Source organism: Elephantulus edwardii, unplaced genomic scaffold (assembly GCF_000299155.1).
Source record: "Elephantulus edwardii isolate Elephantulus edwardi_28Jun2011 unplaced genomic scaffold, EleEdw1.0 scaffold00335, whole genome shotgun sequence".
Classification (NCBI taxonomy): Eukaryota; Metazoa; Chordata; class Mammalia; order Macroscelidea; family Macroscelididae; genus Elephantulus; species Elephantulus edwardii.
The window spans coordinates 2,199,920-2,207,285 of NW_006400085.1; the positions used below are offsets into that span (position 1 = coordinate 2,199,920).

The window sequence follows — 7,366 nt, forward strand, 5'->3', positions numbered from 1 at the left end:
GGTTACCCTGTGAATGGCACTGTATTTTTGCAATATGCTCAGAACGTATTCAACCTTTTTGAAGTACTTGTGTAACCAGCGACCACTAGGCATCAGGCTTTGTACTCTGCAAAGGTCAGGTAATTTCTAGGTCTGACAATATACTAGCCAAAAGTTAAGGTTTTGAATATCACATAACTTATTTTATTGATTTAAGAATTTAAATTTAGCTTTCCGGACCTGGCTGAGCAGGAGGCGCCATCATGGGAGTTGATATCCACCACAACAAGGACAGAAAGGTCCGGTACAGGGAGCCCAAGAGCCAGGACATCCACCTCTGGATGTTGGTCAAGCTCTCCAGGTTCCAGACGGACCAACTCCGCCGTTAACCAGGTTGTGCTGAAGAGGCTGTTTATAAGCCGCACCAGCCGGCCGCAGCTGTCCCTTTCTCAGAAGATCCTAAAGGTGAAGCTTTCTGGCAGAGAAAACAAGTGGTGGTTGGGACCCTAACAGATGAAGTGCGTGTTCAGGCGGTGCCCCAGCTGAAGGTGTGTGCTCTGCACATGAGCAGCTGTGCCCGGAGCTGTATCCTCAAGGCTGGAGGCAAGATCTTCACCTTCAACCAGCTGGCCCTGGACTCGCACAAGGGCTGTGGCACCAGGCTGCTGCCAGCCAGAGCCGCGCCAAGGGCCAAGAGGTGTACAGGCATTTCGGCAAGGCTCCAGACACACCCACACAGCCAGACCAAACCCCACATCTTCTGCCCCAAGGGCCGGAAGTTTGAGCATGCCCGAGGCTGAAGAGCCAGCTGTGGCTACAAGAACTAACCCCAGATCCTGCCTTGTTATTAAAATCATATTGGATGTTAAAAAAAAAAGAATTTAAATTTAGTATTGAAGGGATTATTTTCCTCCAATGTAACTTCTTAGTAATTGTGTAGACTTCAGGGTTGTAATTAAACTAAGAAATTGGCATATTTAAGTAAACCTTGACTATACGGAAAAAAATACTAATTGTTATCAATTAAATATTGACTAGCTACTAATATGTGATCTGCTATGTTTTTATCATATTCTCAGTTAGTCAAAAAGTGGAATAAGAGTGTATATAATTTCTGTCATTAAGAACAATTAAGGGAACTCTGGTGACTTAGCTGTAAGGAGTTGAGCTCAAATTTGCCAACTAAAAGTTGTTGTTGTTATGTGCCGTCCAGTTGCTTGAAACTCATAGTGACTCATGTACAACAGCCCTAACCCTGCTCTATCCTGTGCCAGTCAAACTGCCTCTGACACACTAACTCCAATTACCCCAGTCACTGAATCAATCCACCTCATAGAGGGTCTCTCATCTTGTGCCGTCCCTCCACCCTCCCAAGCATGATGTCCCTCTCCAAGGACCTCTCGCTTCTTTCAACATGTCTAAAGTATGTAAGACAAAGCCCCAGAATCCTTGCCTCCAAGGAGCAGCCTGGTTTAACCCTCTACAGCCTGAATCTGTTTGTTTTCTTAGCAGTCCACAGTACCCTCAATACTCTTCTCCAGCACCACAGCTCAAAGGCATCAATTCTCCTTCTATCCTTCGTAGTCATTGTCCAACTCTCTGATGTATAACAAGTGAATGCAAAGACCATAGCCTGTATCTGATGCACCTTAGTCTCCAGAGAGACACCACTGCTCTTCAGTATTTTGAAGAGGTCCCTAACAGCATGGTAATGCTGTTATTTCCCATGGCAATACATTTTTTTTATTTCCTGGTTACTGGTGCCAAGAGTGTTGACCGTGGAGCCAAACAGACTAAAGTTGTTAGCAATCTCAGTCTCTTCACTGTCCAACCTGATGCTGCCAATTGGTCCAGTGGGGAGAAACTTTGTCTTCTTGACTTTGAGCCTCAATTCATACATGGTTCAAATTCACCAGCTGCTCCAGTGGAGAAAGATGAACAATTACTCCCATGTAATTTACTGCCTATGGAAACTCACTGGAAAGTCAGCTATTAGTTGGTTCCAATTTAATGGTAATAAATGATAATAAGAACAACAAAACACTTAAACTTTAATGTAAGAAAACACCCACATGCATAATTACATTAATCAGAATAATCTATCCCTTAGAAAAATTAAATAAAATCCATGGGAACCAAAATTTTACCTTGAATTTTTCCCACATGAATTTCAAAACCATCTCATGAAAAGGTTTGAGGTTTTGAACACTAAAGAGCAAAGACCTGACGAGCTGTGAGAGGATATCAAGAATATGATCCAAAAAGAATGCAAAAGGTCATTACAAAGACAGAGGAGAAAGAAAAGACCAAGAGGGATGTCAAAAGAGACTCTGAATATTGCACGAGAGCTCTGAGAAGCCAAAGAAAAGGGAAGAAATCAAGATATTAAGGTGCTTTAAAGAAGATCTCAAAGGGCAGCACTGGGAGACAAAATAAAGTATTACAATGAAATGTGCAAAGAGCTGGAATCAGAAAATCAAAGGAGCTGAAATCGCTCAGCATTTCTTAAGCTGAAGGAACTGAAGAACAAATTCAAGCCTCAAGTTACAATACTTAAGGATGCCTTGGACAGAATATTAAATGATCCAGGAAGCATTTTTAAAAATGGAAAGAGTATACAGAGTCATTGTACCAAAAGAAATTGGCAGACTGAACAATTTCATAAAAAAAAAAAAAAGTATAAGCAACAGCCTATGGTGATGATGGAAGAAGTACAGCTGCTCTGAAAGAATTGGCAACAAAACAAGGCCCTAGAAATTGATGGCATACGAATGAACATTGTTGTTGTTGTTATGTGCCGTTGAGTCACCTGCGACTCATAGCGACCCTATGTACAACAGCCCTAAACTCCGCTCTGTCCTGTGCCAATCGCACTGTCTCTGACACTCCCATCCCAATTATCCCAGTCACTGAATCTATCCACCTCATAGAGGGCCTTCCTCTCCTGCGCTGTCCCTCCACCCTCCCAAGCATGATGTCCCTCTCTAAGGACCGGTCTCTCCTCACAACATGTCCAAAGTATGTTAGACGGAGCCTCAGAATCCTTGCCTCCAAGGAGCCACCCGATTTAACCCTTTCCAGGACAAATCTGTTTGTTTTCCTAGCAGTCCATGGTATTCTCAATACTCTTCTCAAGCACCACAGCTCAAAGGTATCAATTCTCCTTCTATCCTCCTTGGTCATTGTCCAACTCTCTGATGCATAACAGGTGATTGCGAAGACCATGGCCTGTATCAGACGCACCTTAGTCTCCAAAGAGATACCATTGCTCTTCAGTACTTTGGAGAGGTCCCTAACAGCAGACTTTCCCATGGCAATGCGCCTTTTAATTTCCTAGCTGCTGGTGCCAAGACTGTTCACTATAGAGCCAAGCAAACTAAAGCTGTGTACAATTAACATTATTTCAACAAAAAGACACTGCCCTGGATGGTCTCTCCAAGTTGTGCCAAAAGATCTGGAGGACAACCACCTGGCCAACTGACTGGAAGAGATCTATACTTGTTCCTATTCCAAAGAAAGATGACCTGACAGAATGCAGAAATTATTGAACAAAATCATTGATATCATGTGCGAGCAAGATTTTGCTGAAGATTATCCACAAATGACTGGAAAGGCACATCAACAGAGAACTGCCTGAAGTGCAGACTAGGTTTAGAAGATGCTGTGGTACTAGGGATATTATAACTAATGTTAGATGGGTCTTGGCTGAAAGCAAGCAGTACCAGAGGATTGTCTTTGTTTCATTGACTATGAAAAGACATTTAACTGTGTGGATCACAAAACTGTGGCTGACTCAGAGAAGAATGGGAATCCCAGAACACCTGATCGTGCTTATGTCAAACCTATACTTGGACCAGGAAGTAGTCATCAAAATAGAGCAGGAAAACATTGCATGGCTCAAAATTTGGGAAGGATGTGTGTTGTGGACAAGTCCTATCTCCATCTCTTTTCAATCTATACACAGAACAGATTATCCAGGAGGCTGGTCTCTATGAGGAGAAATGTGGCATCAGGATTGGAACAACCTGAAACAGAGGAGGATCTGATGCACTAGTTTCAGAAGGTCAAGGACTTCAGCCTTCAACATCAAGAAAACAAGAAAAATGAAGCTCAACATTTAGATGTAAATGGCACTTTTCTGCAAATATAACCTTCAGGAGAATTGGGTTTAGCTGGCCTGCCAGCTCTTGGATTCTCTCACTCTTTTTTAGCTTTTTTTTCTGTTCTGCAACATGCCAAAAGAAACTACATTTTCTTGAATTTTAGTAACTTTCTTGGACTTTAGTAACAGAAGTCAGGGTTTTTTTTCCTATAAAACAGGAAAAGTCACTGTGTTTTTGTTATGTACAATCAAGTCAAAACCAACTCATTGCTGACCCTCCAGTGGGTTTTCAGAGGCAATAAATCACATAAAAGATTGTCCATTTTTCTCTGCAGAGCTGCTGCTGTATTTGAACCACATACCTTTGCGTTAGCAACACAACTTCTTAATACTAAGTGAGGCGTGTCTTAAAAGGATTCAACATGGCTTCCAGTTTCTCAGTTCTAGTAACAGCTGTGGATGGCTTCCAAATTAGACCCTAATGACAGCTTGTGGTTAGATGACTTTATTTTCAATATATTTCATTTCCTTGGTGCTATAGAATCAAAACTGACCCTCCAGTGGGTCTTCTCTGGGAGACTGAAGTAAATACCATGGGAGCAGATTGGCCATTTTTCTCCTGTAGTATCACTGACAGATTTAGAGTTCCAAAAAAGCTGTTCAGAACAATTCTGAAGAAAAACTCAGTTATTTTTCTTGTTCAAAGAGAAAAAAAAAGAGAAAGATTATCTTCTGATTTATGAAGAGAAATTTATTACTATCAGCATCCAGTACAAGACTTAGGAGTGGCTTAACTTTGCCACTATTCTCCTGAGACTCCTTGGGTCTTACACTCTGTGTTTTCTTGTTCTTCCAGAAAATTCACTACAAGACACTACCGGCATTTGTGTCTCCTTTGTGGGGACTCTAATACTAAATAGCATTTCTGACACCTTTCCCTGGCATATTACATCTCTGAAAAGCTCAAAGAACAATATTTACTAGATATTAAAACCCATGTATCTCAGCAAACTAAGATGCATAGCAGAAAGCAGAATCACTTCTAATCAACAATAGTTGAGATATGCAGATGACATAACCCTATTTGCTGAAACTGAGGAGGACCTTAAGAGCTTGCTGCAGAAGGTCAAGGACTGCAGCCTTCAATATAGATTGACGCTTAACATCAAGAAAACAAAGATTCTCACCACTAGACCGATTGGCAGCATCAGTATGGATGGTGAAGAGATTGAGATTGTTAAGAGCTTTAGTTTGCTTGGTTCCACAGTCTACACTCTTGGTACCAGCAATCAGGAAATCAAAGGACAAATTGCATTGAAAAAGCCTGTTGTCAGGGATCTCTCCAGAGTACTGAAGAGCAACGATGTCATTCTGGAGACTAAGACTATGCACCTGATCCCACTATAATCTTAGCAATTACTTGCTATAAGTCAGAAAACTGGACAATGAGTAGGGATGATAGAAAGATAATTGACGGTTTGAGCTGTAGTTCTAGAGAAGAGTACTGAATATACCATGGACTGTCAGGAGAACAAACAGGTTCATGCTAGGGAGCATGAAACCAGGCTGTTCTATGGAGGTAAGGATTTTGAGGCTTCATCTGACATACTTTGGGTAGGTTGCAAGGAGGGACCAGTTCTTGGAGAGGAACATCATGCTTGGGAGGGCACAAGAGAGGAAGACCCTCCTTGAGATGGATTGATTCAGTTTCTATGGTAATGAGGGTAGGTGTGTCAGAGACAATAAGTTTGGCTCAGGATACAGCAGGTTTGAGGGCTATTGTACATAGGATCACTATGAGTCTGTCACAAGTGACTCAATGACATATAACAACAACAACTAAGTTATTAGAAATATTTTTTTCATGTTCATCACTGTTTAAATTTCCACATTGCTTCTTGTTTGTCCTCTAGTTGACTCTGACTCACGATGAACTCATGAGTATGCTTAAGTTTATGGCTATATTATTGTTCTTATGTACCATGGAGTCAGAACTTACTCGTATCTGACCCTTCAGCAGGTTTCCATTGCACCTGAGAAGATGATCCATCTTTATCCTGCAGAGCAACTGGTGAATATGAACCTTTAGATTGCCTGTAGATTGGCAGCAAAATTCCTAATCATTAAATCATCAAAACTCGCATTGTGACTATTGGCTATGGGCAATGTATATTTGCATGTGTTCTAATCATATAAGACTTGTCTTAGTTTCATACTTTTATACTGCTACCAAAAAAATATCACAAATAGGTAACTTTAACTAGCAACACTTTCTTTTCTTCTTGTTTAAGGTGCTAGAAGTCCAAACTCAAGGTGTTTAAATTATATCTTAATATCAAAAAGCAGAAATCTTTACCACTAGACCTACAGGGAATAATATGATAAATGGGGAAAAGGTTAAAATCTACATGGGATTAATTTTACTTTCATCAACGAAGTCCACAACAACAGCAGCCAAGAATCAAAAAACATGTTGTAATTTGAAAATCTACTATCGAAGACTCCTCTAAAGTGCTGAAAAGAAACATACCCACTATTTTCAATTGCTTACTGAGCATCAGGAAGTTGAATGAATAAATATTACAGAAGAAGAGTCAATGCCTTTGAACTGTGGTTTAGGAGTACAGAATATGCCTTGACCACCAAAAGGATAAATGAATCTGTCTGAAGGAAGTACAACCATGCTGTTCCTTAGAGGCAAGGATGGGAAAACTTCATGTCACATACTTTGGACATGTTGTCAGAAAGGGCCAGTCTGGAAAAAGACATCATGCTAGGAGAGGTGGAGGGCCTGAGAAGAAGAAGACCCTCAACAAGATTGATCAGGAAAGCAGCTGTAAAAATTGACCTAAGAACATCAGAGATCTTAAGGATGGCGCTGGATAGGGCAAGCTTCAGATTTGTTATGCACAGGAAGGCACTGAGTCAACTCAAAGGCACAAAACAACAACAACTCTATATAGGAAGGTGATCTCTAAATTATATCTTGAAGGAAAAATCCTCTTTTCCAGATTCTGACTCTTGATTCCTTGGGAATATTCATGTGGCTGTTAAATGACATCTGTCTTCTTCCACCTGTGATTCCTTGCTTCTGTGCTTAATACATAATCCTCATATGTACCAAATGTGATTGGTTTATGCCACATTCTTCATGAACATGCTCCAATTAACCGAAATCTTTTACCAAAATACATTTCCATGCACAAGTATAATGGTGAAGATTTACATTATTCTTTTTTTTTTGAGGAGGAGCAAAGAATTTTTTAGCAAGGTCCTTCTTCCAGT

General features: G+C 40.7%; 1 pseudogene; it reads left to right on the forward strand.

The window, feature by feature from the left end:
* Window positions 1-242: 242 nt before the first annotated feature.
* On the forward strand, window positions 243-806 carry LOC102851114 (annotated as a pseudogene).
* Window positions 807-7,366: the final 6,560 nt, after the last annotated feature.